At 44.1% G+C, this 18,754-nt stretch overlaps 1 protein-coding gene and 1 long non-coding RNA gene across 2 annotated transcripts in view; one reads left to right on the forward strand and one right to left on the reverse strand.

The window, feature by feature from the left end:
* EDARADD (EDAR associated death domain) overlaps positions 1–18,754 on the reverse strand; it is an 87,284-nt gene that overhangs the window by 45,002 nt on the left and 23,528 nt on the right. The gene's annotated exons all lie outside the window — the stretch shown is intronic.
* On the forward strand, positions 10,712–17,862 carry LOC120998774. Its single transcript, XR_005778479.1, has 2 exons — positions 10,712–10,754; positions 17,586–17,862. It is a non-coding gene; the product is annotated as an uncharacterized LOC120998774 (long non-coding RNA).

An 18,754-nucleotide genomic window follows, 5' to 3' on the forward strand; every position in this document is an offset into this window, starting at 1 on the left:
AGTTTTCACCCCCAGTAGAAGAGTTAATGATCCCAACTGAGCCCCCTCTTGCCCTGGGCCCCATAGCAGTCGCATGGTCTGCCGCTATGGTAGTTACGCCCCTGGAAGTGAGAATGCCTCCCTAAGCTTCTACAAGGGAAGGAAATTACTAGTCTCTGACCCTTGCAGGCCATCTAGCTTGGAGGGTCACACAATCTCAAGGAACGTTCTTCTTTTGGGTTGGGCCTATAATTGCTCACATTTTTGTACACTTTGGGGCACATTTATTAAGACCAGCGTTTTAGATGCCGATCTTTGGCCCTCCTGCTCTTGCGGTGGATCCACCAAAGTTATGTAGAGGCGCCGGACTCTACATAACTTCGGCGGATCCACTGCCGCTTCTAAATGTAAGCCAGAGTCCTTGCCGTCTTACATTTAAACAATTTTCTACGCCTAAAACAGGCAAAGAAAATGGTAAATGAGACCCATCCCCTTCCCTGTCAACTCTTTTAGATCTGGCATGAGTGTGGAAAAGTTGCAGATTGTGGCACAAAGGACCTTTGCACCACAATCTGCGCTAGAAATACTCCTAATGTAGGAGTATTTTTGTCTCATAAATTACCTCCTTCATTTTGCACTAAGGTGAATGAATTTTAATAAATAAATTCAATAATGTGATGTTATTTGTAATAATAGTTACTCTTTAATAGGCTGGTATAGACAAATCCAGAGGATGTATAATAAGTTGTCATATCGTTAATAGACTTTTCAGTATGCAGGGTGAAGGTATGGGTATAATACTAAAGCCATATTGAAATACAGTATAATTTTCAGTCTTTAACTACAGTACAAAAGATGCATAAATGACTAAATAAATTGTAGGTGTCAGGAATGAAAAATGGCAAAATCGTTCCTGACAAGTTTATAAACCCTGTATTTTATTGTGCAGAATAAATATGCCGCTTCAGGGTGTTATAAGTAAAAAGACATATAAAAAAAAAAAACACAATTCCTAGAAAAGTAGTAAAATAGAATTAGTTCATCTTGTCATCTGGAAGGAAATGTATTGAATGGCTACAAGGCAATGGGCTGCGTTCTCTATAAGAAGGAATATTTGTGACCTTAGTCACAGTCTGATAAGTTCATTTTTGTAATGTGCTTCTGGATATGGGAGCTCATAATTAAGTTGTCAAAATATGTCCATCCTCAGTAATTCTGTAGTCGGTGATCTTTGTGGAGTCAGAACACGTTGTATACTCTATATAAACCTTCCACATAGTTTTTATATATTATTCCTGTAAGTATGTAAATTATAGATACGCAGTAGCACAAACCACAATGTGGGCTGCTTTGTGGTTACATTAGCCTATTTTTGCAATATTCTTTAAGGTCTGTCCTATTTTGGGCCTTCAGAACGGAGCATTTTCGCAGGATAAGTTGTAGTTTTTGATTGGCACCATTTTGGAGTATGTTTAAAGGTAAAGTCCAATATCTAAAAAAAATATATGGCCACTCACCTGGCCGAAGCATCCCAGTTCCAGATTCCCCTGTTACCTGTACCCGTCTAATCAGAAGTGTGCCATCCACATGCACATCACGGCTGCCGGCCAATCTGTTAATAATTGTCACTAGAGTTGTCACGAAACCAGAATTTTGAGTTTGATTTGGATACCAAGAAAATATCACAATACTTGATACCAATTCAATAATACACAATAAAACACCAACACGTTAATATACAAGTATTTTAGTGGGAGTTTTTTTGCAAAGTATTGATTGCCTATTATGTGAAGGTACTTAATAGGGTCACTTACTTTTAGGGTGCATTCACACATCGTCAAGTGTTTTGCGGTCCGCACATGGCCGACACTTTAAATAGAAATGCCTTTTCCTGTCCATGTCTGCGGACAAGAATAGGACATGTTCTATTTTTTTGCGGAACGGACGTGCAGATGCGGCCAGTACACTGTGTGCTGTTCGCATCTTTTGCGGCCCCATTGAAAATGAATGGGTCCAGATCCGTTCCGCAACGTTGTGGAATGGATCCGGACCCATTTTGCGGACGTGTGAATGGACCCTTAATGTGAGGCACATGGAAGTCAAAATTTAAAAAAACATGTGCCTCATATTAGTAACCACATCAAGTATTTTCTCACTTAATGAACATGGGGTTAATGCCTGAGGTACATGAGAGAGTTACTTACTATTAATGTGAGGCCAGAGGTCACAATAACGCCTGTACAAGCGTCATAGACGCCTGTTCAGGCCATTTTACTCCCTGGAAAAAGTCTAAGGCGTACCAATACGCCTTAGACTTTTCCCTGCTTTTCATCAGCGTAGGGCGCGCTGTGAACGGCACAGGCAGCGCAGCGATGCTGCCTGTGCCTGCAATAACCAATAACAAGGCGCCTTACAGCAAGGAGCTTTGCTATTGGTTGGTTCGGGCGGGCATCAGAGCGATACAGCGCCCTGCAGCAGGGGAAGCTGGAAGGAGGAGGGGCTGGCTCCTGGGGGCGGCGGAAGCAAGCAGTGCCGGGCGGCAGAAGCAAGCAGTGCCGGGCGCGCTGCGCAAGGACCCCTAGAAGCATGGTGGCGGATGAGCGAGCTGAAGACTACAGCCAGGGAGCGATGACGAGTATGACAGCGCGGTCATAAAGCCACTTTTACTCTTCTTCCCCTACAACCTAAACCAGTAAGTTTTGTGACAAGACGCAGAGCGCTGGATTTCTATTAATAACCCCCTGGAAGCCAAATTCCATTAGTTCTGGATTTACCTGGGGGTTCAGTGGAGTTGACACTGCGCTATGCCTGGACCCGATAATCGTAGTCACACCTAGCAGTGGAGATGTGGGCAGTTGTCGAGGCAGGGAGACAGGAGGAGAGGCTCTTGCAGATCTGTGGTTGCGCAGGACGACAGGACTACAACCACCACAGAGCAGATTCTCTTCCTCATTCTCCATGATGCTGCAGCTCTTTAAATAATGGGCAAATATAGTAGAAGAGTCTCCAGCCTGGAGCAGTCACTGCACCAAGGCGTCACTTCCCAAGTCCAGGGCTTCTCTGCTCGGCCAGAGGGTCCATGCACAGACGCTACGCAAACGTATCCATCATCCCACTGAGTCAATGGTAAAAATTCACGCTGCCCCAACTGGTTACACCAACTCTCCCGTCACACAGAAGGGTCCTGAGCACACGGACCCGGGTCTTCTTGATGGGGCAGTACCTCTAGTTCTTACTATTAAAGCTGCAGGCCGGAACTGTCCTAGCAACAGATCCTGCCCTGTGCATTACTCACATACACCAGTCACCGAGCAAAGAAACACACCCAGTGCAGCACACGCCATGGCCACCGCATTATCACATGTAGCCAGGATCCAGCTCACATTCATGTCTGCAGCTCTGAAGGAATGATGGTGGTTGCAGTTCCCCTTCATAAATACCCACCTCTTAAGCCCCGTTCACATCACTGCTATTTATTTCTGTTGTTCTGCTCAACTAACGGAGCAGAACAACGAAAATAACGAAAGTGCTGGATCGGGTACATAAGGGTGAGTTTTTGTCATATGTTCAATGTACACAAAAAAACGTGTACATTAACGGACGGCTCAGACAGATGCCATACTGGGGCATTCGTCATTATGGAGTTCCATTGCAAAAAAAAATAAAAAATATGCTTAGTGTACCATGTTTTTCCATCCTGTAAAGTCCAGCAAAAAAACTTATAGGCTAAAGTATATATATATATATATATATTTTTTTTACACAGTGGAACTCTATGGTGACGGATGCCACAGTATGGCATCTGTTAACATATAATGTGCAACAGAGGCTCCAAACAGATGTGGGCAAGTGCAGGCCTACAGTACAGACTAAAAGTTTGGACACACCTTCTCATTCAAAGAGTTTTCTTTATTTTCATGACTATGAAAATTGTAGATTCACACTGAAGGCATCAAAACTATGAATTAACACATGTGGAATTATATACATAACAAACAAGTGTGAAACAACAGAAAATATGTCATATTCTAGGTTCTTCAAAGTAGCCACCTTTTGCTTTGATTGCTGCTTTGCACACTCTTGGCATTCTCTTGATGAGCTTCAAGAGGTAGTCCCCTGAAATGGTTTTCACTTCACAGGTGTGCCCTGTCAGGTTTAATAAGTGGGATTTCTTGCCTTATAAATGGGGTTTGGACCATCAGTTGCGTTGAGGAGAAGTCAGGTGGATACACAGCTGATAGCCCTAATGAATAGACTGTTAGAATTTGTATTATGGCAAGAAAAAAGCAGCTAAGTAAAGAAAAACGAGTGGCCATCATTACTTTAAGAAATGAAGGTCAGTCAGTCAGCCGAAAAATTGGGAAAACTTTGAAAGTAAGGGCTATTTGACCATGAAGGAGAGTGATGGGGTGCTGCGCCAGATGACCTGGCCTCCACAGTCACCGGACCTGAACCCAATCGAGATGGTTTGGGGTGAGCTGGACCGCAGAGTGAAGGCAAAAGGGCCAACAAGTGCTAAGCATCTCTGGGAACTCCTTCAAGACTGTTGGAAGACCATTTCAGGTGACTACCTCTTGAAGCTCATCAAGAGAATGCCAAGAGTGTGCAAAGCAGTAATCAAAGCAAAAGGTGGCTACTTTGAAGAACCTAGAATATGACATATTTTCAGTTGTTTCACACTTGTTTGTTATGTATATAATTCCACATGTGTTAATTCATAGTTTTGATGCCTTCATAGTCATGAAAATAAAGAAAACTCTTTGAATGAGAAGGTGTGTCCAAACTTTTGGTCTGTACTGTACGTATTATGTATTTGAATCACCGCAACTTTCATACTCCTCCTCGGGTAAAAATACTCCTCAAAAATGGTCAGAGGAGTATTTTTACTCTTACGGAAAAAATGTAGTGCGACCTCTGTGTGAGGCCATGTGTCTCATATAATACACTGCTCAAAAAAATAAAGGGAACACTTAAACAACACAATGTAACTCCTTTCACACTTCTGTGAAATCAAACTGTCCACTTAGGAAGCAACACTGAGTGACAATCAATTTCACATGCTGTTGTGCAAATGGGATAGACAACAGGTGGAAATTATAGGCAATTAGCAAGACACCCCCAATAAAGGAGTGGTTCTGCAGGTGGTGACCATAGACCACTTCTCAGTTCCTATGCTTCCTGGCTGATGTTTTGGTCACTTTTGAATGCTGGCGGTGCTTTCACTCTAGTGGTAGCATGAGACGGAGTCTACAATCCACACAAGTGGCTCAGGTAGTGCAGCTTATCCAGGATGGCACATCAATGCGAGCTGTGGCAAGAAGGTTTGCTGTGTCTGTCAGCGTAGTGTCCAGAGCATGGAGGCACTACCAGGAGACAGGCCAGTACATCAGGAGACGTGGAGGAGGCCGTAGGAGGGCAACAACCCAGCAGCAGGACCGCTACCTCCGCCTTTGTGCAAGGAGGAACAGGAGGAGCACTGCCAGAGCCCTGCAAAATGACCTCCAGCAAGCCACAAATGTGCATGTGTCTGCTCAAACGGTCAGAAACAGACTCCATGAGGGTGATATGAGGGCCCGACATCCACAGGTGGGGGTTGTGCTTACAGCCCAACACCGTGCAGGACGTTTGGCATTTGCCAGAGAACACCAAGATTGGCAAATTCGCCACTGGCGCCCTGTGCTCTTCACAGATGAAAGCAGGTTCACACTGAGCACATGTGACAGACGTGACAGAGTCTGGAGACGCCGTGGAGAACGTTCTGCTGCCTGCAACATCCTCCAGCATAACCGGTTTGGCATTGGGTCAGTAATGGTGTGGGGTGGCATTTCTTTGGAGGGCCGCACAGCCCTCCATGTGCTCGCCAGAGGTAGCTTGACTGCCATTAGGTACCGAGATGAGATCCTCAGACCCCTTGTGAGACCATATGCTGGTGCGGTTGGCCCTGGGTTTCTCCTAATGCAAGACAATGCTAGACCTCATGTGGCTGGAGTGTGTCAGCAGTTCCTGCAAGATGAAGGCATTGATGCTATGGACTGGCCCATCCGTTCCCCAACCTGAATCCAATTGAGCACATCTGGGACATCATGTCTCGCTCTATCCACCAACGTCTCGTTGCACCACAGACTGTCCAGGAGTTGGCAGATGCTTTAGTCCAGGTCTGGGAGGAGATCCCTCAGGAGACCGTCCGCCACCTCATGCACAGGCGTTGTAGGGAGGTCATACAGGCACGTGGAGGCCACACACGCTACTGAGCCTCATTTTGACTTGTTTTAAGGACATTACATCAAAGTTGGATCAGCCTGTAGTTTGTTTTTCCACTTTAATTTGGAGTGTGACTCCAAATCCAGACCTCCATGGGTTGAAAAATTTGATTTCCATTTTTTAATTTTTGTGTGATTTTGTTGTCAGCACATTCAACTATGTAAAGAACAAAGTATTTCAGAAGAATATTTAATTAACTCAGATCTAGGATGTGTTATTTTTGTGTTCCCTTAATTTTTTTGAGCAGTGTATTAAATAACCCCATGAGGACCTCCTCACATAATGGGTAAAGAGGGATTTATTTGAGGTACATGATAGGGATACTTGCTATTAATTTTGAACTTCCATGTACCTCACATTATTACTAAGTAACCTCATCATGTACCTCACACATTAACCCCATGTTGCCCATTATATTAGGAAGTACTTGCTGGGGTTACATTTACTATTAATGTGAGGCACATGGAGGTACTAAAGTAATAACACCATGTGCTTCAACTCTAATAATAAGTGACCTCATTGTTTAATTTAAAAGTAATAACACCATGTGCTTCAACTCTAATAATAAGTGACCTCATTGTTTAATTTACATAATGGCAACATTGGGGTTAACAAGTTACATTATCCTGATGCTATGAGCACTGATGGTACTCATTTTGTGGGACCCTCTATGATAGCCATTAGTCCTGACGTTACACACTTTGGGGCCCCTGTACAGCAACCATTGTGCCTGAAGTTATACGCTGTGGGGCCCCTGTGCTTGTGTAGCAGATGTTAGGGCAGGTGCTATTGCTGCAATGTATCACAGGTTGAGCAAGACATCTGCCCGAAAAAACAAACAGTTGCCCCCTCTCCTCCTGTCCCAGCCCCCAACACCCACAGCATCTGGATCATCAGCCGCTGAACCGACAGCCATGTGCCCCGTCTTGACATCCGCAAAGAGCGGTCCGGCAGGAGGGGCTGTCAGTCCACTCCCCAATGGCAATGTACTTCCCGCTGGCCATGGCACAGTGGGAAGGGAGGGACTTTCTCCTTCCTTCTCCATATGCAGTAGCTGATGAGAACATGGCATGCACTGCGTTGTGTGCGTCCTTTCCTGCTTATATTGACCCAGTGACCATTTTTACTGTAATTATTATTTTAATTATTGTAGTCCTTTAAGATTAACTAGGAGTGTAACTTTAGGATTAAGTAACCTCCTCTGTGCAAAACTGAGCAGTTTATCCATTAGCAGTAACAAATATATTTCATGTTATCTCATATCTATACATGGTCTCCACGGGGGAATTCCAGTTTTTTAAACTTCTGTCAAAATACAACTGTTATCACAAAAATACTCAGCACATTTTTCATTCTGTCCCTAATGATTGGCAAAAATGGCAAAGAAGCTGTTCAGGAAGCTGTGAGGGACAAGATATGGGCACCATCTGAACTTATTACTATGTGTGTTAGTGAATATATAGAAAATATCTCCATAAACAGCAAAAAAAGGGGGGTTTCTGCACTATACAAATCAGCAGGCATAAGATCTAAAAATACTGCTACACTAATATTACCATTTTAACCCTCTGGCTGCAGAAGGTTTTTCAGCTATTTTGCACCTAATTCTCCTATGGGTCATCAGATTTGGACTTGCTATAATTCTGATCCTAATGACCTGTCCGAATGTTGTGTCCACAATATGGGCACAAAAAAGGCACCTGTATTACACCCATCTCAAAAAGGAATTGAAAACTATCTTTTATTGTGACAGTCATACTGTAAATGTCAGAAATATATTACATATTTATTACTAGTGATAATCCCGTTATCGCTGTTAATTTAGCGTGTAATGAGATTCACTAGAGAACCAGCCAGCACATTTTATGCTAAAGATTGGGTATGGACAGGATAGAACCTGAGATACAGCCATTAAAAGCAAGGATGTATCTTATACATCCATGGCTACTGAACTGCCACCTAGCAGGAATTTGGGAGTCATTGGCAAGGAAAGGAAAAGGGCAAATTATTATAGAGACGATGCTATCTATGAACCAAAGCAGAAAGTAGCTCTGGCAGATAGCCCTGTCCATGCGTCACATGCAGTGGCGTACCTCCAATGGAGACAGACCACGCAGCTGCTATGGGGTTTGTGGAGCAAGGGGGCCGGGCCGTCAGTCCCACCCCCTAATTACACTTACATAACTAGCTGTGATGATGTCATCATGAAATCAGGGCAGGACTACAGAGCTCAGCAGTTTTGCAGGTGAAGGACCTGTAATGATGTCATCATCATGTGACCAGTGCAGGGAGCAGGAGCTCATCAGGGGAGAGGAAAAAGTTGTGAACTACATGCGGAGGAGAGGTTGTGGGATAGCCCATAGCATCCTAGAAATACTGAGAGTTGTAGTTCTGTCCTACTGTATACCTCTCCATGTAATGTTCAGTGATGCCCTACAATAACAGTCTGGACATGCTGGGATTTGTAGTTCTCTCCTCTTATAATGTCCACTGATGCTGTATAATAACAGTCTGGCAATCATGGTGGTTGTAGTTCTCTCCTTTTATACTCTCTCTTTGTAATGTCAACTTGTGTCCAATAATATCAGGTTGGACATGCTGGGAGTTGTAGTTCACTTCTTCTTTACCCCTCCATGTATTGCCCTCTAATTTCCAATAACAACCTGGTAATGATGAGACTTACAGATCTCTTGTATAATGATGTTCTGCAGCAGCTAAGGTGTGTATTAGGCTGTGTTGACATTTGCGCTAGTGACTTTTGCCATTCTGCTCTGTCATAGAAGCACTGCTCTGTCATAGGAGCACAACAACGGAAACCATGGCACATCACAGACAACAACACCTGATGGATACCACTAAATATGAAGAGATGTCATGGATTTCCACCATGGAGAATGGCAAGCTGTAAATATTGTCCAGCATTCACGACCTGATCTGTGATTGTAGCCCCAACACAGCCGTGATCATCAAAGACTTATATGTTCTTAAACATCAGATTATCATGTTGTGCAGCTGTTGAAGTGTGTATTATGAAGATCTGCAGCAGCTGAGGTGTGTGCTATGCTAATCTGCAGCACCTGAGGTGTGTATTATGAGGTTCTGCAGAAGCTGAGGTGTGTATTAAGATGTTCTGCAGCACCTGAGGTGGGTATTATGAGGTTCTGCAGAGGCTGAGGTGTGTATTAAGATGTTCTGCAGAACCTGAGGTGTGTATTATGATGTTCTGCAGAACCTGATGTGTATATTAATACACACCCCAGGTGCTGCAGAACATCTTAATACACACCTCAGGTTCTGCAGAACATCGTAATACACACCTCAGGTTCTGCAGAACATCGTAATACACACCTCTGCCTCTGCAGAACCTTATGATACCCACCTCAGGTGCTGCAGAACCTCATAATGCACACCTCAGCTGCTGCAGAATTTAATACCTCAGCTGCTATAGAACCTCATAACAGACACCTCAGCTGCTGCACAACATCATAATATGCACCGCAACTGCTGCAGAACCTCATAATACACACATCTAATGAGGTTCTGCAGCAGTTGAGGTGTGTATTATATTCTGCAGCATCTTAGGTGTGTATTATGAGGTTCTACAGCATCTGAGATGTGTATAATGAGGTTCTTCAGCATCTGAGGTGTGTATTATGATGTTCCATAGCAGCTGAGATGTATATTATGAGGTTCTGCACCAGCTGAAGTATGAGTTTTGATGTTCTACAGCAGCTGCGGTGTACATTATAATGTTCTGCAGCAGCTGAGGTGTGTATTATGATGTTCTGCAGCAGCTGAGGTGTGTATTATGAGATTCTGCAGCAGCTGAGGTGTGTATTATGATGTTCTGCAGCAGCTATTGTGTGTATTATGAGGTTCTGCAGCAGCTGAGGTGTGAGGAAATAAAAGCAGGCAGCAGTTCATGGGGGAGAGGTGGGGTATATAGCACATTATATAATATAATGTAGCAGGCACAATCCATAGGAGGATGGCACATTATATAAAAGGCAGCAGCAGTGGGCATACTTCATCGGGTAAGGGTAGGTGCACACTTGTGATCAGATTTTGTTATTCTGTTCCAGCATAGGAACAAAATACCAGAATTGCATTTGCACCTGCCATATCCTATTCACAATAATGGGGTCTGTCAGGATCCGGTGTGAGTACAAGTAGTTTACCGGATGAAATACCGCGGCATGCAGCGTTTTTTGCCCTTTATTTTTGCCGGAACCTCTGCAGCAGATGTGCATGTAGCCTGGGGTACTATGTGTGGCTCATGAGACTGCAGCTGCAGCACAGTTCATAGGCGGGCTGATAGGATTGCAGACACAGTTCATTGCGGAACATGATAAGACTGCAATAGTTCATGATGGTGGGTGAGGGAAGGGGGGGGGGTGTTGAGTTTGTAGCAGTCCATGAAGTTTCCCAATACAAATTTTTTTTTACATTTTTTTTTTTGCTATTGAAAAGTGGCAGGCAGGGAGAAGCCAGGCAGGTGGTGTGAAGGGCTACGGGTAAGTAGTGGAAGGGCTCAGGGGCAGTGTATGGGGCACAATTTAGATTTTTGCTATGGGGCCCAATGATTTTTATATACACCCCTGGTCACATTTAGGGCCCTTGCACACAACCGTATGCCCTCCGAGACATATGAGTGTGGGACAATAGTTCTGCTGGCGACCCGACGTGCACAGTATCATTGTAATCTATGATGTTGTGTGCTCCCGTGCCCATGATCAATGCCGCTCCAGGACATAAGGCCTGCTCACGGACCGTATGTCTCGGAGGGCATACGGTCGTGTGCAAGGGCCCTTAGTATAGAATATTTAATACTCCATGTCAGACTTTCCTCAGTCTTGAAGGGTTTCTGTCACCAGATTTAACCCTATTTAAGCTAGCTGACATTAGCGATTTAGCATTCGGCGCAGGCGCAGTGAGGAAGAGACGCTCGCAGGGTGCCAGCTTCCTCACTGCGCCTGCGCCGAATACTGAACGGCGCAAGATTTCACTAGAGCACAGGGCTGGCAGACAGATGCGTGCGCTGCCTGGCCTTGTCAATCAGGACTTGGAAGAAGGCGACAAAGGTGGGAGAACGGAGCCTCTAGGAGTAGGAACAACGCCCCCCCCCCCTCCTGCCCCTAGAGGCTAATTAGCATATTATAAAAGTTAGATTTCTGGCGTAACGGGGACATAGATAAAAGTAGGAATAGGCTAGTTAGGTTTAGCTGACATTAGCACATCCCTAATGTCAGCTAGCTTAGGCCTCTTTCACACTTGCGTTGTCCGGATCCGGCGTGTACTCCACTTGCCGGAATTACACGCCGGATCCGGAAAAACGCAAGTGTACTGAAAGCATTTGAAGACGGATCCGTCTTCAAAATGCTTTCAGTGTTACTATGGCAGCCAGGACGCTATTAAAGTCCTGGTTGCCATAGTAGGAGCGGGGAGCGGGGGAGCGGTATACTTACAGTCCGTGCGGCTCCCGGGGCGCTCCAGAATGACGTCAGAGCGCCCCATGCGCATGGATGACGTGCCATGTGATCACGTGATCCATGCGCTTGGGGCGCCCTGACGTCACTCTGGAGCGCCCCGGGAGCCGCACGGACGGTAAGTATGCTGCTCCCCCGCTCCCCGCTACACTTTACCATGGCTGCCAGGACTTTAGCGTCCCAGCAGCCATGGTAACCATTCAGAAAAAGCTAAACGTCGGATCCGGCAATGCGCCGAAACAACGTTTAGCTTAAGGCCGGATCCGGATCAATGCCTTTCAATGGGCATTAATTCCGGATCCGGCCTTGCGGCAAGTCTTCAGGATTTTTGGCCGGAGCAAAAAGCGCAGCATGCTGCGGTATTTTCTCCGGCCAAAAAACGTTCCGTTCCGGAACTGAAGACATCCTGATGCATCCTGAACGGATTTCACTCCATTCAGAATGCATTAGGATAAAACTGATCAGGATTCTTCCGGCATAGAGCCCCGACGACGGAACTCTATGCCGGAAGAAAAGAACGCAGGTGTGAAAGAGCCCTAAAAAGGGTTAAATCTGGTGACAGAATCCCTTTAACAGCTGATCACTAGGTGTTACATAAGCCAGAACCGCAAAGATCTGCTTATTGCCAAGCAAGCTTCATGAAATAATTCTTAACATTCTGCTAGATATAAGTCTGATTTAACCACTACTGAGAGACTGATGACAGAATGGTATTTTAGTTGTATTTTAAAGAATTACTATAATTGCTAGAATGAAAAGTGATTGTCAATCAAAGATCCTTATGGGCAGAGAACCTACCCATGGAAATGGCTCTTACTTAAAGATGTTCTGTACCTTTTTATTACTGATAATCTATCCTCTTTGAAACAGTTTTAGTGTCTCCATATTCTGAGAGCTATAGTTTTTTTAATTTTTTTTGGTGATTGTCTTATGTAGGGGCTCATTTTTTGCAGGATGATGTTTTATTGGTAACATTTTGGGGGTATACGCCTTTTTGATCGCTTGGTGTTGCACTTTTTGTGATGTAAGGTGACAAAAATGGCTTTTTTTTTTACACAGGTTTTATTCTTTTTTTTTTACAGTGTTTATCGGATAGGGTGGATTATGTGATATATTTATAGAGCCGGTCGTTACGGATGTGGCGATACCTAATATGTGTGTTTCTTATTTTTTTATTATAAAATCTGGGAAAAGGAGAGTTTTTTTTTCTTTTTTTACTTGAAACTTTTTTTTTTTTATTAAAAACACTTTTTTAATTTATTTTTTAAACTTTATTTCTGTCCCACTCTTTTGGGGGTCTGATCCCCTCCACAATGCATTACAATACATCTGTATTGTAATGCATTGCCTGTTAGTGTATTACACTGAGTAAGGCCTCCTGCACACGACCGTATGGCTTTTTCAGTGTTTTGCGGTCCGTTTTTTACTGATCCGTTGTTCCGTTTTTTGTTTCCGTTCCGTTTTTCCGTATGGCATATACAGTATACAGTAATTACATAGAAAAAATTGGGCTGGGCATAACATTTTCAATAGATGGTTCCGCAAAAAACGGAACGGATACAGAAGACATACGGATGCATTTCCGTATGTGTTCCGCTTTTTTGCGGACCCATTGACTTGAATGGAGCCACGGAACGTGATTTGCGGGCAATAATAGGACATGTTCTATCTTTCAACGGAACGGAAAAACGGAAATTCGGAAACGGAATGCATACTGAGTACATTCTGCTTTTTTTGCGGAACCATTGAAATGAATGGTTCCGTATACGGACCGTATACGGAACGCAAAAAACGACTTGTAAACGGAAAAAAGAAACGGCCGTGTGCAGGAGGCCTAATACACTAACAGGTTGCCTAGGAGACCCAGCATGGTGCTGGATCTCCTCGGCCCCCGTAGAAGGCAGGTCCCGATGCTGTGCAAGGCATTGGGAAGCCTCTGCACAGCATCAGGCTGCCTTGTCACCCATCGGGTACCTGCCACAGCAGTGTGGGGACCTGATGGGCTTCCTCACCCGCCGCCGTCATCGGCTTTTACAGCGATGCCGGCGGATACAGCATGGGCCCGGCTATCAATGACTGCCGGGCCCCTGCAGTGATCAGGTGCGCACCGCCCAGGTTCCCGCCCGATCACCTTGACATACAGTCAGGTCCATAAATATTGGGACATCAACACAATTCTAACATTTTTGGCTCTATACACCACCACAATGGATTTGAAATGAAATGAACAAGATGTGATTTAACTGCAGACTGTCAGCTTTAATTTGAGGGTATTTGGTGTTGATGAGCTCACCGGTGCGTTCCTTTTTTTTAGTTGTTTTGGCCACGCCTAATGTTTTTGCTATCTCTCTGATGGGTTTGTTGTGTTTTTTCAGCCTAATGATGGCTTGCTTCACTGATAGGTGAAGGAGTTGACAGCAACAGATTCCAAATGCAAATAGCACACTTGAAATGAACTCTGGACCTTTTATCTGCTCATTGTAATTGGGATAATGAGGGAATAACACACACCTGGCCATGGAACAGCTGAGAAGCCAATTGTCCCATTACTTTTGGCTCCTTAACAAGTGGGAGGCACATATGCAAACTGTTGTAATTCCTACACCGTTCACCTGATTTGGATGTAAATACCCTCAAATTAAAGCTGACAGTCTGCAGTTAAAGCACATCTTGTGCGTTTCATTTCAAATCCATTGTGGTGGTGTATAGAGCCAAAAATTTTAGAATTGTGTCCATGTCCCAATATTTATGGACCTGACTGTAATAGTACGTCCAAATATGGGAATTCACTTGCCGCCATGACCTACTATTACGTCATGTGTCGGGAAGGGGTTAATTTTGCTGCGGCCTATTTGTTTATTACACATTAGTCTTTATTAAGTGGGTTTTCCAGAGTAGACCATTGATGACCTATCCCCAGGAAGGTCATCAGTATCTGATTGGGGGGAAGTCAAACTCCCAGCACTCCTGCCCATCAGCTGTATGAACCAGAGCACCGCAGCGTCTTCCTAGGCCACTGACATCACATTCATCAGTCGCATGGCCTATGTGATGCTCAGTCCCATTCATATGAATGCTAAGAGACCCCCAGAGCATTTGCTCACGGGGACACATGGCAACACAGTTCCTGAAACCTTCCTATGAGGGTTTAATTTATATAGTTGTGGTGGTGGTTGCTTTTGAAGTCCCCCACCCCCCATTCCCCTTTTCTTCTCCTCTGTTCTCTCTCAGTTAGGACTTCCATTACAGGTCTATGGAGCCCTATCTATGTGGGGTTCATGTAAATGTCTGCTGTACAAGGAGTACAAGCCAGTTCTGTGATCTGCCCTGTTGTTGCTATGGGCAATAATTGGTTGTTGTGGGCAGCCGCCGGAAGAATTGCCAGCTATGATTTGCTTATGTAGGAAAAGAGGGAACACTACTCCCTTTATAAACTTGGTCCCGAGAAGCATTGTGGAAGTCTTTGAAAGGGCTATAGAAACCACGTCCTGCTCATCCTCCCTGTTTATATTGGCAAAGTTTATTCATAGGGGTGTTGTCACCCAGCTTCTGCTGGGTGAACTTGCATGCTTGCCAACGATCTTGAATTTGCTGGGACTGTTCCTTGAGTTTCAGAGACAATCCCGGCAAATTTGAGCTGTCCCGAGCCAAAAATAAGTGGGGCTGAGAAATCCTGCCCATAAATAGGTGTTTCTGGGCAGTTTTGGGGAGTTCCTGTATAAACAGAAGCCCCAGTAGGTGGACGGATAGTATGTGCGTGGTTATATGTCAATGTGGAGCACAGTCTATGCCTTCTCAACTAGTCTTTTATCTTAAAAACAAACAATCTCTACGACTCCCAAGTGAAGCCAAACAAAGAAGGTCTGTGAGCCTGAGGTGAGCAGAAGGGATGTAGAACAAATGATTAAGGAAAACAACTGCATTCCTGTTCCACACATTTCTCCTCCAGTCATCCTTTCCCAACTAAATAACAGCAAACCATAGACAATGCGGATCACGGCTTCCAACATTCCTTCAGCTATGTTATTACGCACTTCATACTTACTATAGATGGAAATCACTAGTGACTGAATCTACTTTGCTTCTACTGGCACTTAATGTGGAAGACGGGAGGAGATATTGTAAACAGCAGCAAATTCAAGGCTAGTTTCACACCACATTTTTTTTTTTTGTAAAGCAGAAGCCAATGGCAAATTTTTCACAAGTCAGAAAAAACTACCTTTTAACAGAATTGAAAAACGTGGCACGAAATAAAGAACACTGCGATGAAAAGTAAGGCAGCATCTCAGCACTTGGACATCGTTTCTGAGCTGCTGAGCTTACGAGAACAAGGTGACAAGGGAGGTTGCCAACTGGGCACTCCCTCCTCTGTATAGGCATGCTGGTCAGCTATAGGGAAGGAGTATGGGAGGTGGAAGAAATGACCATGGAGTGCACCTGAGAGACAGGAGAGGTGCTGATGCTTGGTAGGGACAGATAAGGGCCATAGAGAGTCTAGAAGCACTGAGACAATTTATTCAAACTGTTTGTGGAGATTCTAGGGAAGAAAGCTCCCCAAAACATACTGCTTAGCAAAGCTAACCACATTATGCAAATACATAGCTGACAGACCTGCTTGGAGTACAGTGTGTATGTGGCAAAGACCACGTATAAAGGCTAGGAAACCTGCTTCAGTGAGGATTTTAGGCCTCAGAGCCTAGAGTGGTGTGGAAGTCCCCTTCCTCACTGAGATACTCCGCCATAAAAGCGCTGGATAAGGGGGCAGCGAAAGAAAAGGTCCTAAGGAATAACCGTGGCTCATTTATTAGCACTGGTGCCTTGCAGCACTGGGGTCCTAGGTTTAAATCCAACCAAGGACAACATCTGCATGGAGTTTGTATGTTCTCCCTGTGTTTGCGTGGGTTTCCTCCAGGCACTCTGGTTTCCTCCCACACTCCAAAGACATGCTGATAGGGAACTTAGATTGTGAGCTCCACTGGGGACAGCTTGATGCGGATGTCTGTAAAGTGCTGTGAAACATAGCAGCACTATATGAGTGCATAAATTAAGAGTTTGGAATTGCCTGCTATAGGAAGGTGCCCAACTGCCACTGTGACCTCTACTGTACTCCATACCTGGAAAGTTAAGTGGATGAACTCCTGTTTCCTTTTTTTATTCTTCTCAGTTAATCTCGCATGCACAGTCTGCCAATGTGGTAGTGAATTCATTTGGGCATACTGCCATAAACTTACATAGAAGTCATTTTAAACATACTGAATGCCTTGTGTGGATGTTTTTTGCCCTGCTACCTGTACACTACAGACACACTACCCATGTAGATCTAATTTGTGCAACAGCTTTCTAACAGTAGATTCACGCACTTTGACATCCACCTTGGCAAAAGCTTCCTGTTGGTCCTGTTAATTTTGGCATTTTGTACACTACTCTGAACTTGCCGAGATAGCCTTGCTCAATTATTTAAAATTTTCTCTATATGTAGATGATTTTACAGTCAGTGGAATGAGTGATTACCAATTGTTTAGTGATCTTTTTTCAGTATTATTCCATAGATATCTATAACCTTCTTATGTCTAAAAGGCCTTGTGGACCTAGGCATAATGATACCACCAATTGCACAAAGAGCAGACCAATCTAAATGTCTTAAGTTTAAGGATGCCCATACAAATTTTCGGCTCAAAACCACATTACGTAAGCTTGGAAATCCACAATCAGGCTATGTTCACATCTGCGCCACTACTTTCATAGTATACTTTTTGAAGTATACCTAAATTTAGACATAAAATTTATTAAAACATAGTGTAAATCTCTTAAAATGATTTTTCTAATATACTTTATTTTTTTGTTTTCCATGCAATATAGGCACATGAAGAGCTTAGCGCAACTTCGGCAGCTGGGCCCGCTGGGAAGGGCCGGCATGTCCAGACTGCCAGACCAACAGAATGGAGGGGCCAGTGAGCAGAATGGAGGATGTGCCCTCTAGGAGGAAAGGAGCTGTGGAGGGCTCGGTCCGCTGCCAAAAATGTGGCACTGGTTTTGGAAGAAAGTATCCAATTCATCTTGCACAACCCCTTTGATTACTTTAAAAGGCATTTTAGATGTGTTATTGGAAAATAAAGTTTGGGCTTTGCAAAAGTATCCTCCCTGCTGTTTTTTGTGTTTTGTTGCATACCATGAAATTAAAATAGATTTTTGGGGGTTTTGTACTATTTAATTTACACAACATGCCTGTCAATTTAAAGGGGCAAAATATTTCCTTTGCATAAGTATTCACCCAAGTCAGTACTTTGTGGAGCAGCTTTTTGGTGAAATTACAGATGCAAATGTCTAGGGGTGCATCTCTATAGCTTAGCTCACTGATCTAGAGAATGGGCTTTTGCTCATTCTTCCTGGTAAAACTGCTCCAACTCCATCATATAAGGATACTTTCACATCTCCGGTGTGAATTCCAGCAGGCTGTTCTGACGGATCTGGCACTACCCTATACAGACAGAATATCCGCCAGCCCCATTAAGTATAATGGGGTCCGGCAGAGATCTGTATGCATTCCGGCTGCATGCTGCGGTTTGTGTCCATCCAATTCTCCGCCGAAACAGCCATGCTGGAGTTTCACACTGGAGGTGTGAAACTAGCCTTAAGAGGTGTTCGCATCAGCGTTCCGTTAATTAATTCCTTTATAGGCTTGTAATAGAATACAGTTGCAAGAAAAAGTATGTGAACCCTTTGGAATGATATGGATTTCTGCACAAATTGGTCATAAAATGTGATCTGATCTTTATCTAAGTCACAACAATAGACAATCACAGTCTGCTTAAACTAATAACACAAAGAATTAAATGTTACCATGTTTTTATTGAACACACCATGTAAACATTCACAGTGCAGGTGGAAAAAGTATGTGAACCCTTGGATTTAATAACTGGTTGAACCTCTTTTGGCAGCAATAACTTCAACCAAACGTTTCCTGACGTGCACAACGGTCAGGAGTAATTCTTGACCATTCCTCTTCACAGAACTGTTTCAGTTCAGCA

This window comes from Bufo bufo, chromosome 4 (assembly GCF_905171765.1).
Source record: "Bufo bufo chromosome 4, aBufBuf1.1, whole genome shotgun sequence".
NCBI lineage: Eukaryota > Metazoa > Chordata > Amphibia > Anura > Bufonidae > Bufo > Bufo bufo.